General features: G+C 31.5%; 1 long non-coding RNA gene and 2 other non-coding genes across 4 annotated transcripts in view; 1 reads left to right on the forward strand and 2 right to left on the reverse strand.

Moving 5' to 3' along the window:
• The window catches only part of LOC123705101, a 114,297-nt gene that overhangs the window by 40,079 nt on the left and 53,789 nt on the right, over nt 1–20,429 (forward strand). The window lies entirely within an intron of this gene.
• Trnad-guc lies at nt 15,864–15,935 on the reverse strand. The gene has a single exon. It is a non-coding gene; the product is annotated as a tRNA-Asp (tRNA).
• On the reverse strand, nt 18,867–18,938 carry Trnad-guc. Its single transcript has one exon. It is a non-coding gene; the product is annotated as a tRNA-Asp (tRNA).

The following is a 20,429-nucleotide window of genomic DNA, read 5'->3' on the forward strand; positions in this document are numbered from 1 at the left end:
TATTAATTACTACATATTATTTTTATGTGCTATTTATTAAATAGGTTTGAAGTCGGTGCCAAACACTAAGCACTTAGTATTAAGCCCATGCACCGACATCAAACCTTTTTGAAGTCGGTTGTTTTTAACGCAGTTATTTTTATTTAATACTTTTTAGTGTATTTTTCAACACGAATCAAACGAGCCCAAACTCGATAAAGTTGAGTCAATATATTACTGAGTTCCTATGGCCACCTTCCGATTCCATCATCAGATCAGCTCCATGTCATGATAATGTTTCATCGCTATCCAATTTACATTCGTATACAAAATTTCAGCTCAATCGGTTACCGGGAAGAGAATCAAAGTTACTTGCTACATTGAAATTAAGTCATCGAGTACAGACAAAAATGCTCATAAAATAAAAACTACTAGGCCTAGCCAAATAAAATTTTTATGGGACCAATTCGACACCATCCCGCATCGAACAAAAAAAGAATCACGTAAATCGGTTCAGAAACCTCGGAGTAATCGGTGTACATACATAAAAAAAATATATATATACCGGCCGAATTGATAACCTCCTCCTTTTTTTTGAAGTCGGTTAAAAATTGAAGTTTCTTCATGTTGTTATATTTTTATTTCTATAATTTTATAAAAAAAAGAAGAAATATGTAATTTTGTTTTTGTAAATGATAGATAGTGTTATTTGAGAATTATTATCATTATATTCATAATTTGGAATACATCTATCTTACCATCATCAAATTCATGTCTTACGCTATTTTACTTTTATTGTAAACTAGAGGTCCGCCCCGGCTTCACCCGTGGTACATTTTTACGTTTTCTCTCCATAAGAACCATCCTCGTACTTCAAGAAATGCAATAAAAAAAGAATTAACGAAATCGTTTCAGTTGTTCTCGAGTTATGCGCTTACCAACACATTTTGCGATTCATTTTTATATTATAGACTAGCGGTCCGCCCCGGCTTCGCCCGTGGTATATTTTTACGTTTTCTCTCCATAAGAACCATCCTCGTACTTCAAGAAATGTAATAAAAAAGAATTAACGAAATCGGTTCAGTTGTTCTCGAGTCATGCGCTTACCAACACATTTTGCGATTCATTTTTATATTATAGAAAGATTGTAAATGAAAACTATAAAATAATGTTAATACTAAAGCTGCAGAATCTAGAAGATATTAAACCGTTCCAGTTTCGCGCAGAAAGCGCTACACGGATCTTTTGGCACTTGGCGAAATTCGGAATTTAAAACTTACATAGAATCTTGTAAAATGTAGTTTGATGACTGATCTCTGTATTGTTTGATACGATATTTTGCTATTTAAAATAATTAAAATTTTCCCATTCCAAAATGTATTTATTTACAAGGATAAACGCAATCGTAACTTCATTGCTCACGCACTAAATTAACTGAAGAAAATTAGGTAAAGTTTCCATAAAATTAGAGGATCACCTCAATGGGTTACTTTTTAAAATATTTATTATTTACGCAAAATTCTTATTATGTTTATTTTATAATAATAAATATTACAAACACAAAAAGAAATTGGACTAAATAACTTGTGGCGCCGACTAGTAGCAAAGCACTGAAGTTTGATCCTTCCTTGATAAAATAAACAGAAAACAGTTATATTAGTTCCGATTGTTGCCACATACAACTTGTACGCATTTACACACAGTGTTTTAAATCAATACGTCTCGATGAATGAACTCTTATCATTTATGCGGATCTAGTACTTGCCGAACGTAATATTTCTATAGTTGTAGAAGTTATATATAGGGAACGTGAAAGTAGAAAACTTTTCACGCATGCGTAGTTTTCAGCCTTTAAGGGTTGCAACAGATTAAAATAATATATAGACTGACAGGATAACAAGGCGACTATTAATGCCCTCCCAGCTTTGTTCGTCTTCAGATACTGCTTTAATTATACTCATTTCAAGTACCAGCTACGTAGGTCAACTCTTTTAATGTGACTATGAAACACGATCAGAAGCAATTTCTTTTTGATCAATCTTCACACAAAATTTAATGACATTAATTATTGTAGGGAACTATATTTTTAAAATAAATATTTTGTCGAGAATATATTCCAATTATTGGTAGATATTATTATTTTATAGAAGCAGCCCTCAACTATACGCGTGACAAAGTTCAATAATTACGTTATGAGGGTAACTCCTTGTATTTATGAAGGTCTGGTAATGGTATACTGTATGGAGCCTTTAGAAATTAAAGACTTTTTAACGGATTTTAAACGCGATTTATTCATTCTATTATTTTCCCGACGTTTCGAACACTTTACAGCGAGCGTGGTCACGGGGAGACTGACTAAATGTATAATACTCGCGTAAAATCAAACCCTAGAAAATACTATGTATGGAGCCTTTTAGATCAATACCAAGTACAGAGGGTGGGGGCATCAGTTTCATTCAGAATTGTGCTTCAATAATAAAATAAATAACCTTTTTAATGATATTAATCTAAGTTACAATATACAGCCTTCAACTTTATAAAAAATACAAAGATGTATAAAAGTTTTATTGTGTGTGAATATGCAGTTTTGTCTTTGATGAACATTTTTTTTGTCTATCGCTCTCTAATTTGAACCAATAATTGAAATTGGAATAATAATAAAATATTTACAGAAATTAAGAGTTTCATATTCAAGCAGTTTTTAAAGTTTCCCAATAGATAAATTAGGTATACATCAACTAGTAGTTAAATAAATAATAAAAAGAAAAAATAAGGAAATACAATTTTAAACTAACACAATAAAAATAATTGAATGAATTCCATTACAAAAAGTAGTTTCAATGTTTTTGCCTATTAATAAAGCTCAGTTTATGGTTATTTTATTTACGATGCTGTCTATGTCGAAAATCGTTAATTGCAAGAGAAAACTGTACCATAATAAAAATTTTATGAAATGGCTTTTTCTATGTTCTATTTTTAATTTTTAATTTATTATAAAAAAATATTCCAACGATACCTTACGTACAATAATTAATCATTTTAAGCGATATGACGACATGCGGTATTTAGCACTGAACTTCATAGGCCTGTACCAACAATTTTATGTAGGTATACTAGCTGGTGCGGCAGAAGCAGTTATGCTTTATTACCTCTATTGCATGTTTTCTCACCATTGAAGTAAATAAATGGTGGCGTAATCTAGTAGCAAAGCAAGAAAGTTTGATCAAAGCCCTGGAAAAATTAATAGGAAACAGGTATATTAGTTCCAATTGTTGTCACATACCTACCGCTTTACGCGTATTCAGAGTTTTCAATCAATATGTCTCGATGAATGAACTCTTCTCATCTATGCGAATCTAGTACTTGAATATCGTAATATTTCTATAGTTATAGAAGTTAAGAATTTATAGATATCGATTTGCCTTGTTTGTCAGTTTCCCGTGGAGGAATATATCGTCACTTTTTCATCACTTAATATGGCCGTTCTGCCTGGACTCTCTTACCACCCCTTATCCGAGCTAAATAATATAATGTGTAAAAAAATTATATAAAAATCCCTTACACAAACATATCTTCTCACAAACAAATTATATTGCAAACTTTCATGCAAGTTTTATATAGTTTTGCTTCAAGGTTATATAGGTACTATAAATGAAGGCGGAGATTGTTTCAGTAGTACTCCTTAAAGCTTATGGAAGTCTAGTATTTGTAAATCGTAAGTTTCTCGTAGGTTAGGTTACTGACATAAAACCTTAAAGTTTATTTGTGAAGAATAAAATATAAATAAAAAGGAGATGATAACAAAAATAATAAGGAAAGTTGCCTATAGTATAGACTACATATAAAGAAACTTTATACTTTAGCTGTCTGTAATTTTATCCCAAGGGCGTGTATTATTAGTCGAAAGATGTTGCGTAGATACCCATAGCCCCCTCGGAAAGAGCCGATGTATGTCCGATTCCAACCGACAAAATATCCATGTTTTCCATCGGGACACCTTAATTGCGGGCCACGAATTTTGTAAAGTGTTCGCGACCGCCTCGGCAGCCCGTCACCGGCCTAAAAATGCAAACCTAGAGCAAGACAAATGGCAGACACTGCTCATCTATTCGTATAATTAGTTAGCTTATAGTCCGTTCTATCAACATTCAAAGCAAGCAACATTCACGTCCAGAAAAGTTAAAAAACGTGGTTTGAAATATTATAATAGGTAATTAACTCGTTTCAAGATTCAAAAAAAAAAGAATGGAAGTTTTGTCCAATATTCGATGTATCTTTGGCGGCAATAATTACGATACACAATGACTAGATCTGAATAACCAAGAGGAGATATCAAGTGTAAAAAGTTTCAAATTGTAGTAAAACTTTTAACGCATGCGTAGTTTTCAGCCTTTAAGGGTTGCAATATACAACATTTTGATCCGAATCATTATAAGATGCCTATAATGGCCTCCCTGCCTTGACTCCTTTCAGGTAGCAGAGCCATATCTTTCCGCTCTTTCGTATTTATACAATGTATACTAATAAGCACACCGTTAATATAAGTATACGTAGTGGATAAAGGCGGGCGCTATTTACCGTCGCTCCTTTTTTGATCGAGAAAAGATCGTCGCTCAAGTTAGCTACCTACTTACTTTACTTTACGTTAAACGAAGCGCATAATGCTAGTGGGAACTTTCTCCCACATAAAACATATATAAATAAATTTATTTACATATCTTTTATTATTTTATATGATATTTTTTGGAATGTACGTAACGTAACCTATATTTAAGGTATTTGCCAACACGATTAGGCAGGGCTACTGCAAATTATAACATAAGAAGAGCTCTTTTTAACACTCTAAGAGAAATTTTTATTTTTATCTATCTTCACACAAAATTTAATGAACATTGATTATTAAGAAAACTACTTTTACTAATAAAAAAAATATTTTGGGCCGTCTAGAATATAACCCATTTATTGGCATGATTTCTTTATTAGCAACCCTTAAGTATATGGCCTTGTGTTAACAACGCATGCTCCTTACTTCAATGATATTTCAATCATTACGGTATGAATTGAAGAACTCCTTGCATTTATGAAAGCCTGGTAATCACACATCGTATGGAGCCTTTAAGATCAATACGAAGCACAAGGGGTAGGGGTACAGCTTCGTTCAGAAATGTGCTTTATTAATAAAATCAGTTACATCTTGTACAAATTAAAATAAATTTTTCTTTATATTCCATACAAAAATATAATTAATTCTTAATTTCAACTAGTACTTACTTTACATTTATAAAAAAAATATGAAAGCCCGTGAACAATGTGTACTGTTGACATAATATATTATGACATCGCTCCAATGTTAGAGGCACATCTGCCCCATCCACAAGATCCTTCTTAGTTCTAACCTCTGATGTCTTCTTCGGGTACTGCTTAGGAATCATTTGAGTGTTGGGTACAGCCCTATTACTTAAGTAATAACTTTATTCGTCATGTCAATAACCACATTTTGTTTTTAATGCAAAATTTGCAAACTTTATTCAAAGGATTTGATCACTATATCAAGTGATAAAGAACCAAGAATATAATATAATCACAACCATAATAATAAATTAAAGAAATATTCTTATTAATAAACCTTCAATAATAATAATTATATTGAAACGACTCAAAGATTAATAAAGCAAAGCTCCTTGACTAGATGGCGTAGCGGTGGCGTAGAACCAGGGATTTGAAAAAAAAACAATATTAAATATACTTTTATCTTATAGCTTTGATTAATTGTACCGAGTACATCCCATTTAGTGGTATATATTTATATGTATACAATCAAGTACCATTTATAATCGTTTAAAGCGTTTACACACACAAAATTACCATTAAAATTGAATAGCCTGTGGTGCCAACTAGTAGAAAAACATGGAAGTTTTATTCCGTCTTGACATAAAAAATTATGATAGTACAGGTAATTTTCACGTACAGTTGGTTGTACGCATGTACAAAATTTTCATTTAACCTCTTCTAATTTATGCGGATCTAGTCATTGCATATCGTGATAGTTCTATATTTGTAGTTGCTAGATATATAAAGATGACATTTGGCTTTCTGAATAGTTTTGCCGACGAATATTTTTAGTATCCTTAGATATACGAATTCTAATATACTAATTTTACTTAAAGTAATCATATGAAATAAATTTATCAACAACCTTGCAAGTAGGTCACAAGTGATTTAATATATTCTAGGAGGTAGCAACGTTGACAAGTGAGCATTTTAGTATAGTTGGTTCTTTGATATGCTGTTCCTCTTGCTATTTCGGTTACAGTCCGGGCTGTCTGGCTGGCCGCAGTGGTTGCGTTTATTAGTGCGCATCTTATCTGCACAGGAAAATATCCTTAATTTAAAGTCATTTTTTAACGCGTAATTTTTAATCGTTTGCCTTTAGATAGATCCATTAGACATACATTTTTTATTGCAAGACGTTTTTTTCGTTGTTAAATAGGTGCCAGACGCAATTTTTATTTCAAAATAATTAAAATATCATCGAAATAAGTGGAATTCCATCAACATGAGTCCCAGTGAAGGATAAGTAATCACTGTGTTACTTATACTATACATAATATTCATTTTACTATTTACAGTTTTATTACAACAATCTACCATATCGCCTCCTTTTTCCCAACGAACCTCAAATAGGACGTTAATGTAAACTTGATAAAAACCAAATATCATCAAGAAATTAAAGACTTTTTAACGGATTTTAAACGCGATTTATTCATTGTATTATTTTCCCAAGTCTTTAATTTCAAAATGTATAATACTCGCGTAAAATTAAGCACTAGAAAATACAAATATCATCAAATTCATATTTATACCCAAAAGTGTAATAATTATGAAACCATCTATTAAAAATATTAGTTTACTAATTATTCAATATAAGTATTAAAAAAGGATAATATAATATAAATAATAAAGTTATTACTTACCTTTTAAGCGGACTCATGTTGATGTAATTTCACTTATTTCGATGACATTTTAGTTATTTTGAAATAAAAATTGCGTATGGCACCTATTTTACAACGAAAAAAACGTCTTGCAATAAAAAAATTATGTCTGATGGATCTATCTAAAGGCAAAAGATTAAAAATTACGCGTTAAAAAATGACTTTAAATTAAGGATATTTTCCTGTGCAGATAAGATGCGCACTAATAAACGCAACCACTGCGGCCAGCCAGACAGCCCGGACTGTAACCGAAATAGCAAGAGGAACAGCATATCAAAGAACCAACTATACTAAAATGACTTTTTTTTTAACGTTGCTAGCTCCCGTACTAATAGGTATAATTGAAACGCGAATCAAATAATACTGCTAGGACATTCAATATAGGTACTTTACTTGACCTTTTCCACGAGCTGCTGAATATTATAGAAGAAATCTAAATCAACCTGTTCCTAAGGAGTTTGTTACAATGTTGAGAATTTAAAAAATATTGTTCATTTATTTTTATTATCTCACTGAGTCATTCGATGTTTGAAGCCATTTTCAAAGTTTTATGTCCTTTTGCGCATGCTCAATTAATTCAAGGTTAAATGTGGACTTTAAATGTGGGACGGAGCTTGTTTCAATACATCTCCTGAAAGCTTATGCGGGTCTAGTAGTTGTGTATCGTAATTTTTGTTTAGGTTAGGTTACCGCCATCAAGTAAAATAAAAGAAGTTATTTTACGTAGGTAGCCTTCGTGAAGTCTACAAGCAACTGAGAACTAGTATGACAATATTTTGAAGTAGGTTGTGACTGAAATTCTTTAGACAGAGATAGTTAAGATTAAGTTTTTTTTATTATTGTATTTCAAATATACTATTATATCTTTATCTCTTTTGACAAATTATTTTTTAGACATAATAAGTAATTATACAAATTAATTACTCGAATATCATTTATTATGATACGTTTTGCATGGTGATATACATACATCACCATAACACTAAAAAAATAAAATCCATATAAAATTTCTTAAATCTCATACGTACACAATAATTATTTTTGTCATACTCATATCTCCATAACAACGTGGGTAACAGTTAGTACAAAATAATAAATAAATAAAATTAATATTGATAACTAGCTGTGCTTCGCGGTTTTACCCGCAGTGCTCCGTTCCTGTTGGTCTTAGTGAGATGATATATAGCCTTCCTCGATAAATGGGCTATCTAACACCGAAAGAATTTTTCAAATCGGACCAGAAGTTCCCTAGATTAGTGCGTTAAAACAAACAAAAATAATATTATGTTATAGATTAGTAGTGTTATAGCTTATAAGTGATGTAATTCTGAAATCATCAATGGTACTGAAATAATAAGTTCAGACCGAATGGCGAATACACAGGTGCACCACAGTTCTCAGTCATTTGAAGCCTTAGCAGTTTATATTATCCTGGTATCCTAACGGTAGAAACTATGCAATTCGCAAATGCACCAACCGCAGGCATAAACTGAATTACTTCTCTCATTCAATATCATTTCAGGATGACTATATGCTTATACTATTCTGCAAATGCAAAGGAAAAGATTTGGCGATTCATTTTTATAATATATAATATTAATTATTTCATAAAATAAACATTTACCTACTATTGAAATGAATACAAGGTCGCAAGCTCCGAAAAATTTTAATTGACTTATAGCGTAAAGCACTTTGCTTTATAGTTTGAAAGTCTTTCTTTTATATATCTATAATTATTGTACATTAAAAATAAGCTATATTATAATAAAGTTTGCAACCATAAAATATCCTATTAAATGCTCGTGACGCCAACTAGTGGTAAAGTATGGAAGCTTGGTACTCTCTAGTTCCAATGATTGCCACGTAGGTACTATACGCATGTTCTCAATTTTCAATCAATAAATCTTGATACATGAACTCTATTCGTTTATGTGAATCTAGTACTTGGGAGTCGTCATATTTCTATAGTTGCGGCAGTTATATATAATTCGCTTCATCCGCGTAGTAATGGCCACAGTGTGCATTCCGGTTTGTAATATTCCGGGATAAAAACTATCCTTTCTGGGGCATCAAAGTATCTCTGTACTGAATAGGTAGTAGATAGATTTCATTACTTTCGCATTTATAATATTTATAGTTTGAATAATTAATAATTATGATGTTAATTTATAGTTATCCACGCACACTTATTTTTTTTACTGTGACCTCAATATATAATTTAAGATCTGCTACTTATTTCAATTCCAAATAAATTAATTAGCAAAAACGTAGTTTTACCGTCCTACATGCTAATCACGTAGTGAAAATGAATGTTTCACTTTCCGACGTATTTTTTTCCTAGCCTACCAAATATAAAAAAAATATAAAAACGATCAAGCTGTTCAGGAAGAATTTGTATTCATATAAAACAATATATAGCTTGTAACAAAGCTATATATTGTTCTAATATATAGGTAGCTTTGATTATTATTATCTTAGGTCAAAAAAAAATCTTACTATTCCGACAAGAATAAAAGTACTACCTATTAAAAACTTTAATTTGCAAGTTTTACGTTGTTGTGCCCATGCTCTCATCCTTCAAGGTTCTACTAGAAACGGGGGCGGAGCGGGGCTCTATAGATCTCCTGATAACTTATGGAAGCCTAGTAATATTGAATCGTAGTTCTTACTATTTCTGACTATATCATAAAGTTTTATTGAAACTTTCCTGAAAGTTTTATGATATTTGTTCAGGATGAAATCCTTCAAGATTCTACTAGAAATGGGGGCGGAGCTTATCTTCGCAGAGCTCATGGTAACTTATGGATGCCTAGTAATTGTATATCAAAGTTTAAGCAACTACAGACAATAAGAAATAAATACTTTCTTGAAAGTTTTACGCAGTTCTTTCTGTGCATGAAAAACTATGAGTATGAAGTCTAAACTTGTGAACATACTTAATATTGTTTATAAATAAAACAAAATGCACTGTTTTCTGGTAGCAACAATAGCGCTAAGCGAACACCAAGTAGCCATAGACGGTAAGAGGTCGTTATAGCAGAGCAGAGCATGCGTAGTATTCAGGCCATAATTTTAGTAACAGCATTTACTACAAGTTGTATTTTGTATTACTTAAGCAGTTACACACTAGGCCCGATGAAAATAAGATATTTAGGTATGCAGGTCGATTAATAATTTTCTTCTCGCTTTTGGATTCCTATCCTGAGTAGTAATAATAAGTATTCGTTCTCCATTGATGCCGTACAGACTCCGATTATAGTTCGTTATTATAGTTTTTTTTTTCAGAAATCTATGAATTATACCATACATTGTCGAATATTTCAATTATTTAAATGACACAATGTGAATCGTAGTAGTTAAATTAATTGCATCAAGTTGCTCAAATATATACATAATTTTTTTTTTCTTATTCACACATCGGTATCATGTACCAAAAATTATCTCACAGGCCATATTTTTAAAATGATACTTCATAATAATAAAATGATCATAAAAATGTTATAACCAATAAGTTTCAGGTAGGTAGTCGTGGGTAATAAGTACATAATATATTTTATTAATTCAAATAATATTGATTATTACTGCTACATCTGAAATAATCTATGATCCTGATAAAATATGCCAGACTCAGTAGAGATGCACTACGTACCTTAATCATTTGAAGCCTTAGCTGTTTATGATTTCCTGGTATCCCAATGGTAGGAACTATGCAATTCGCAGATGCACCAACCGCAGGCATAAACTGAAATGGTTCTTCTATTAATTTCTATGTCACTTTGAGTTTTTCCATAAAACTAAAGAGAGGGATACTAATTATAATTATGCAATTTCCTTTAATAGGAATAGAAGAAGAAACTACATATTTCATACAGACCACAAATATTACCTACAATATCTTTTAAATTCATATCGTTTTCCATCTATATATAAATTCTGATTCACTGGAGGTGTTCGTTATCCATAAGTACTAATATTATAAATGCGAAAGTAATTTTGTCTGTCTGTCTGTTACTCAATCACGCCTAAACTACTGAACCAATTTTCATGAAATTTGGTATGTAGATATTTTGATGCCCGAGAAAGGACATAGGCTACTTTTAATCCCGGGAAAATGACGCAATCCCGGAAATCCCACGGGAACGGGAACTACGTGGGTTTTTCTTTGACTGCCCGGGTGAAGCCGCGAGCACAGTTGACAGATATATACTACGTACATACAGTTAAGAAACTAAGCCCCTGCGATGAAATTATGACGTATAGCTATAGGGCTGTTACCTTTTTGATATTTAACCGACTTCAAAAATGGAGGAGGTTATCAATTCGGCCTGTATATTTCTGTTTGCTTTTTTTCACAGTTGACTTTGTGGTAATTTTGAGATTAAAACCCGTTAAAATTAAAAAATGGTGTAGCCTAAATATGAATTTACAAGAAGAAACAATCTCAATAAAATATATACCTTGTAAAAGTAAATAGGTACGTTTTTTTCAGTGCTATATTTCGAAATCTTGTCTTTTTTGGACGCCGAAGGCTATTTTAATGTAGGTAGGTACCTACCTAAATTATTTATAATGCTTGATATTTGTATGATACATATAAGTATTCAATAATTATTTTAAACCAGAATTAACAATACTTGTATGTAGGTATACCTACTAAATTATTTTTAAAACGATAAATTAAATTAAATTAAAAAACACAAAATATGCAAAAATAAATTAAAATTATTATTATACGAACATAGAACCTCCTTTTATATAACCTTTTTGTTTTAGGATGAAAAAGAAAATAGTTTGACAGGCTTAGTGCTTGACAAAGTGGTAAAGTCACGTATCGATAAAAATACAATAATTATTATAATATCTATCTTTTTCTTCCCTAATATTTACGTAATTATGCACATAAATTTAAACAAGATTTTTAAGGTTCCCATTTTTTAGATTTTCGTGCTCTTCTAGATTGCGTAAAAAATAGATGCGGTCTTTAAACAGACTGGACTCCTAATAGGTACTATTTGTAGCTATCATTTTGGTAGAAAATATGTCAACATAATTTAAAACTCATACTGCCATATCTATAGAAATTAAAAAATAGTCTCTTTTTAACTTGTAGTCAGATACGATACAGATATATATTTATTGAAAGGGCTACAAACTGAAACAATCGATATTTATTTAATGTGAAATGACATCACTTTAAACTTTTTTCCATACTAAATTCAAAATCTCTGGATGTGTCACCCGCTACTATCGATCCCCCTCAATACCCTCGAAAACACGCTTTATGGGGGGGAGAGCCATTTCGAACATTTTGTATGAAGTTTCCTTACTGTATGTATCTGTATATTGTGCCGCGAGCGTCCACCTAGTAAAGTTATAAAATCGATAAACCCTATTGAAAATTTTATTGAAACTTTTATTTTGTTTTGCGCATGCTGACTCACTTCAAGGTTCTACTATAATTGTGGGCGGAGCTTGTTTCAATACATCTCCTGAAAGCTTATGCGGGTCTATTAGTTGTGTATCGTAATTTTCGTTTAGGTTAGGTTACCGCCATAAAATAAAATAGAAGTTATTTTACGTAGGTAACCTTCGTGAAGTCTACAAGCAACTGAGAACTATGAATATTCATTTTTGAGAGTCGCAATTGCGACATGTTTCCTAGTAGCAACAATTATAATAACCAAGTCTGGTTAAACAAGAATAGGTCTTATAAGATAAAAAAAGCTTGCATATTCATACTATCATCGAAGTAATAACATTTAAAGATACGTATATTTTGTTGATTTTTTCGTGATTATTCAAAGTATGGGAAGTTAAAACTTAAAAACTTTATTTATATTTTTATATAATTAAGTAAATTTTAGGGTCAGATTTAATGCAAACATCTAAATGAAAACATTAAAATTATTGTCACAACGGAGATGCTCCCCAAACAATTAAAAGTAATATGATAAACAGACAAACTTTGTGACTTGTCTGTGTATTAAGAACACGAAATTTATATTTTTTTATATATCTTACTGGTTATAAAAATATACTTTTACTTCTGAAAATAATCATTCAACTTTATTGCAAGTCCTACGTAGTTGTGCGCATGCTCCAAACCCTCAAGGTTCTACTAGAAATAAGGGCGGAGCTTATTGTCTCTGTAGATCTCCTTATAACTTATGGAATTCTAGTAATATTTAGACGTAATTTTACTACTTCTAGCATTTAAGTTTTATCTACTTTGCTGAGAGTTTTATATCTGTGCGCATGCTCCAATCCTTTCCGTTTCGTAATTTTGTCTACTTCGGACAATAAAATAAAGTTGTATTAAAAGACTTTTCTGAAAGTTTTATTATATTTGTGCGCATGCTCCAACCCTTCAAGGTTCCACTATAAAATATGGAGGTGGAGAAAATAAAGTTTTTTTGAAGACTTTCCTGAAAGTGAAAAAAAAAGTTTTATGCGCATGTTAGATTCTGATTGCAATTTTTAAACTTTTTCCGTTTAATATTCTTGTACTATAGGAAATTTTCTATAAAATTGCAAAAAACAGCTACAGAATGAACAACAGAAGAAATTAATCTCCAACTCTTAATATACATGATCTACTTCTACATAAACTGCATGAAAAGTTATCAATAAAGTAGTTATAAATTATACCAAAATTTTTATTTTACTTTAATTTTTAGTAATATTCATTTATTTCACACTTGTTCAGGCCGATTAGTAAGAGCTGGAACGTCAACACATTTACACATTGCACATGTGTAGTGTCTGTAAAGACGCGCGTGGCGTGACGTCATACTGCATGTGCATACGCATCATGAAAAGTCTGCCCGTCTCTCTCGCGCACGGACTTGCTTATGCAATTTTTTTTTTTGCAATTGTTTATAAATACAGGGTGATGTGATTTAAACAAAGACGTTAGGTATCTACTCCTAACTATATTCAACTAGATACTTCGCGGCACGCGGATTAGAATATTTTTTTTACTTTACTCTGGTAAAATTATGAAATCATTTTAATAAGTATTGTTAACATAATGTAAACGCCGTAAATTAAAATTTTCATACATAGCTGAACAATACAGCTTTTATTGGAATATAGACTTATCTCTTACGTGCTAGGGTTTCGCTTGTATTGTTTCTTGAGAGTGAGCGCACGTGTTATTTGTATTGTTTTTATCGTGATTTTTAATATGACATGAAATTTAATTATTATTTGATAATTGAATGATTATCAATACTATATTACAATTGATAATGAGAATAAATAAGAATTGATACATAGATTGAGTTACTTTTAAATTATAATTTTACATATAAATTGCGACCTTTCATATTATCTACAACGCACCCATTTTACAATTCAAGTCTACAATTAAACTAGAGTCGCATTTATTTTTGAACATACTGTATAGTAAAATTGCATAAGTGTGAGTACTGAACTGAGTAGTGTGAAGATGCCAGCTTTCCTTAATCGGCCTGTACATATTAAAGTAGTTTAACGAACTAACATTTTTTTTTCGTATGAACACAAGTTTTTTTTCTTCTTACTTAGAATATAGGAAAAGTTGGCATGAAAAAGTTTTGTTAAACATATCTAGCGCCAAAACTTTGAATACGTTATCACCAGATGTCCATGAGGGAGAAGAGGTTCACTGTTATCAAGGACACCCGCATGCGCTGTTCAAAATTATATAGGGTTGCAATATTTTGCACTTCCTTAAGTAAAAATTGATAAATATATAATAATTATTTTTACAAATATTTTTATCTTTTATCAGGAATACATGTATCTACGATACGGTTGGAACACTTAATATAAACGCCTATAAACTAAAGGTAAGTTAAGTTAACTATGCCTACTAGACATAAGTAAAGATTTGGCATATACTAAGAAATAGATATGTATTTACTACAAGTGGTCCCTTTTTATGTAAAATTGATGTTTGTAAAAAATACAACATTTCAGTTTCTAAATGAAGTTAAAAAACCAATAGAACGTCGTGTTATTGTTGCGGTATTTTTGTATTTATCGAAATTATAGTTTGTTTGTAGACAAGAAGACAAAACGTAATCTACAAGTGTGTCCACAGTAAGCCAGATACTGATAAAATAATAAAAAAATCTCTAATTTTGTCCATGTTTCAAAGTACGTATGTACGTAAGTAACAGCTCTGATACGCCCCTTTAATATATTACGCATGCTCCATAGATCAAACAATATATATATTTATAATATTATACACAGCAAAATAATATACCAAACCACTCTTAACATTTATGATGCTCTAGTACCAAGGTACAGTATTGTTCCTATACTGGTATCTATAGTTATCTGTTGTTTATATTTTGTTTAGATCCAGTTTGAGCTTCAAACTAGATCTAGGTAACTCAACATACTTCACATATTCACTTTTATATCAATATTTTTACAATTTAGTTATTTAAGAACTTTTATTTTTTAACAAAAACCTAAACCGCCTTCAAATTGTCAGAACAAAAGGAAATTCAAATGAGACTTATTTGTTTAAAATAAGGCGTTACAAATTAAAAAATGTAGCAAGACGTGCTTTTTGTATTTTGTCGTTATGTGCCGAAAATGTGTTTCATAAATCAGTTAGCAATACAATCAATCGACGAATAAATTATATATTGTAATAATTCTGTTTCAATACGTGATTTACAATAATCTTAGAAAATATTTTGAAGGAAGCAAGAAGCAAGGAAGATATAGCATGAATCTACGGGATATAATGGAGCTCACTCGTAATTCACCCGCAGATATATGATTGGAAATAATATTTTCTATTTATATCATAATCTTTAAATAGCTTACTTTAAAAATACATTCAGCAGCATGTGTGAAAAAAATAAAAATTAATGCAAAATAGCAAAAGAACTCCCCGGCGGGGAATCGAACCCCGATCTCCCACGTGACAGGCGGGAATACTGGCCGTTGTACTACCGAGGATTGTTTATATTTCATAAATTCGGCTTGATAATTGTATAATTCCCTACAGCTCATGCGCGAGTGTATTGGCTTTATGCACTTGTTTTACAGAAAATTTCAAACAATGGATTACTAAATAATTTAATACTGAAAACACAGATGGCACTTGAATTAAAAGCTAATAAATAAACGATGTCGTATTTATGATACAATTAATATATAATTCTAAATTAAAGACGGCATGAAGCACATTTTGAAAAGCATAGTAAGTCAATGCCGACTTACATCTGCTAACAGTTTCACATTGTAAATGAGTAATATCGTGCGGTTCCAAACTATTTTGGCATGACGCCAAGAATAGACTGCCTCCATATCAAACAACGAAACTAAATATAAAAATAATTGCAACTCCTTTCAAAGTGTTGGAAGGCAAAATTCTTAACATTAATTACTAAACTACAAATAGTTAAATACTCACACGTTTATTTAAAGTTTACTCAGATCTGGAAACAAGAAAACATGTTCACGAGAAATTATTAGCAACATCAAGATCTTGATATCATTAATTTTACAATCTTTTCCTATTTGCTTATAAGAATGAAGATAATCAATTAATTATATTTATTAGTTAGGATAGTCGTAGAACGAAATACCCACGACAATCTAACCACATCTACGAATTGGCTACAGCGTAGCAAAATCGTAGCTCGGCTACGAACGGTGTTGTTAAACTAAATCAAGCCAATGAGCGTAGATGTCACTTTAATTAAAGATTGTATAAAACATAACCCACTGCTAATAAATATAATGTTGTTTTTTATTATTTTTCGGCGCATCTTGTGTGTACTATTTATCAGAGTTTAATTTAATAGTTTTAAAAATTGTTTTCGTTTTATGATATTGATAGTATTTTTGTCTGTCATTAATAGCTCAATAATGCATAATTTAAATAAAAAAATTAATGAAATTTTTGGTTTGGTTAATTTACCTCCGCTGGGGTTCGGAGATAGAATAATAATTAAAAACAATAATTTTTCAAAATCGAGACCAGATCCTAAATTAAATGTAAAAAGTCTTAATAGATTCTCAAAAATTCAGTTAACAAAAAACTTAAAGTCATTATTTACTCCTTGCCGCAGGCAAGTTGCACGTCTGCATATTTCGCTATAATATATATCCAATAGTATACGGAAGCACGCTGCACCAGCACCAGGATCACATAAACGAGATGAGATCTCGATTGATTTTGAATTGCAACTACATTGTTTTAGAGCGCCTTCACATTAAGGAGACTTAGCAGCGCGGCCTGCACGACTGTAAAATTCATAAAACAAATAGAAGCGCGGCTGTTGTGCGCTGCCGTCGCGACCAACGCGTACTGTCAAATCAGCTATGAGACCAGAGTTGCAAGCGCACGTAAATATAAGCCGAACGATTTATTTTGGAAATTCATGAGCGTTGTTGGGGGGGACTTTTTCATACAATTAAGACCACAGTACTTTAAAAAACTGGAATGAATGATGTGCATTATTTATTCCTGCTTTGCTGTTGATTTTTTGTTGAAATATTTTCCCTTCGGAATCCCTTTTTTTAAATGAAGTGCATCACACTTCAAAACTGCAACGCGGCTGCTGTGAAGTCGCTCTTATTTTAAATATTAGAGCATGCGTAGTTGAACGTGTACGGAAGTCCCGCCTCTTGCTGTTTTATGACTAAAGGGGCGTATAAGGGCTGCTACTGACATATACATTGATAACATTTCTTAAAACAATATGATATGAACAAAGCATTAGTCGACCTTACAAATAAACGACTAGACATGACTACTAAACATTGCAAAGCTAATCCTAGCAGCGTTTTATCGATTACATACAACCCGGTTCTGTTTAAGCTCGATATAAGCTCGATGTCACTAATCTGGCCGATACGAATCACAGTTTTTATTTTTTATTTTTCTCAGAAATGTTAATAATGATAAAAAAGCTCTAACCAAAGTTGAACCTTTTAAAATTCTATATAAAATAGAAATACTATCATTTTTATTTATAAGAGTTAGAGCTTCCTGAGAGTCTCATTATACATCTCGTAGACGGTCAGTTGTACCATCAGTAGTTATTGGAATTTTTGGAATTATAATTTCACTTACATTATTAATGTATACTTGTTAAAGCACATAAAATTTTATTGCAGCCCTATATCCTTTTGCATAGCGCATGCGGGTGTCCTTGATAACAGTAAACCTCTTCTCTTTTATGGACATCTGGTGATGGCGTATCAAAAGTTTTGCCGCTAAAAGTTTCATAAAAACTTTTTTCGCTCCTTTTTCACTCAGTATTTATTTTCCAAAAATACTTGTGGGTTTCAAATAGTACGATTTTCTTAAACTTTATTAAATTGTTAGGAAATGAAATCTACCTGAAAAACATAACATATTTACGATCATTTCACACTTAATACAGCTGTTAGTTCAGTAGAGTCTAAACTTTCTAATGCTGCAGTCAACAAATTTCTATTGAAGCACTTTCTTTAAAGTTTTGAATATTTTTCTTATAGAGTAATGTTATTTGGATCACCTAAAAACCACTGCGCAGATTTTAACGACATTATTGTAATTATATTTTGTAGATAATCTAATAATATTAGGTCATTTATCGCTACTTTCATATTATAAAATATGTTGTAGTAAATCTGTCTTCATACGTAACGATTCGGGATGAGATTTGGTTGAGGAAGAATGTAATTTATTTATAGTGAATAATAGTATTAATAATCGTTGTTCAAAGGCAGTTAGGAGCAAGGAAAACGTGAATCTACTGGAATGGAGTTCACTCTTAATTCACTCGCAAACGTATGGTTAAAAATAACATTTTCTAATTCTATCACTGTCTTCGTTTAGAATTCATTTGGCAGCACATGTGAAAAAATAAAAATTAATGCAAAATAACAAAAGAACTCCCCGGCGGGGAATCGAACCCCGATCTCCCACGTGACAGGCGGGAATACTAGCCGTTGTACTACCGAGGATTGTTTATATTTCATAAATTCGGCTTGATAATTGTATAATTCCCTACAGCTCATGCGCGAGTGTATTGGTTTTATGCATTTGTTTTACAGACGATTTCAGACAATGGACTACTAAATAATTTAATACTGAAAACACAGATGGCACTTGAATTAAAAGCTAATAAATAAACGATGTCGTATTTATGATACAATTAATATATAATTCTAAATTAAAGATGGCATGAAGCACATTTTGAAAAGCATAGTATCATAGTCAACGCCGACTTACATCTGCTAACAGTTTCACATTGTAAATAAGTAATATCGTGCTGGAACCGCACGATATTACTTACTATTTTGGCATGACGCCAAGAATATGACTGCCTTCACATCAAATAACGAAAATAAATATAAAAAGAATTGCGACTCCTTCCAAAGTGTTAAAAAGTTAAATTCCTATCATTATTAAAAATTTCTAGTTTGTTCGTACGTTTATTTAAAGTTTACTCAGATCTGTAAACAAGAAAACGATATCTTGATTTAACTAATTTTACAATCTATTCCTATTGGCTTATAACTTAAAAGATATTAAATTAATAATATTTATTAGTTAGGATAGTAGTAGAATGAAATACCCACGACAATCTAACCATATCTACGAATTGGCTACAGCGTAGCAAAATCGTAGCTCGGCTACGAACGGTGTTGTTAAACTAAATCAAGCCAACGACCGTAGATGTCACTTTAATTGAAGATATTCATTTTCGGTGCATCTGTTGCTATATCCATCTTGTGTCTGTTATGTATCAAGATATAATTTAACAGTTTAAAATATTATTCATTTTTATTCCATTATTATTTTTCCGTCCTTAATAGCTCAATAATTTATAATTTAAATAAGCAACAACAATACGGCCTTTTAACGCGCCGACTTGTTTATAATATGAATAAATAAATAATATCTTCTTATACAGGGTTAAGGTACAAGTCCGAGACGGGCCGCAGACCGCAAACTGCAACAGAAAACTGCAAGCGACAACACTTGTTTCTATGAACATCTATGAATCGCTGCGCGTCGCGTCTGCAGGCAGCAGTGTCGCCGCGCTTAGAATCAATTTCATAGATGTTCATAGAAACAAGTGGTGTCGCTTGCAGTTTGCGGTCTGCGGCCCGTCTCGGACTTGTACTTACTTTTACTTGTAAAACACCAGCAACCTCGCAGGACAAGATAGCTAACATCATAAGTAACAACATATTTTGTTCTATGACTTTTGATAATTTGTTAGATTTTATTTTCATACAAAAATAAATATTAATTTAATTTTAAGTTTGAATATTATAAATTCTACGCGCATCCCAAAAATTACGTAAACGAGAAGCGAAAGAGAGGTGGAAGGGGGCGTCGCTTCGTCCTTTCGATAATGATTAGAACATGGACTTACAAATGTTAGGAGAGTACAATAAAAGCTTAAAAAATCATTTTAAAATAATTTATTGCGTTATGCCAAAAGT

The sequence above is a fragment of the Colias croceus genome, chromosome Z (assembly GCF_905220415.1).
Source record: "Colias croceus chromosome Z, ilColCroc2.1".
In the NCBI taxonomy this organism is placed as follows: Eukaryota; Metazoa; Arthropoda; class Insecta; order Lepidoptera; family Pieridae; genus Colias; species Colias croceus.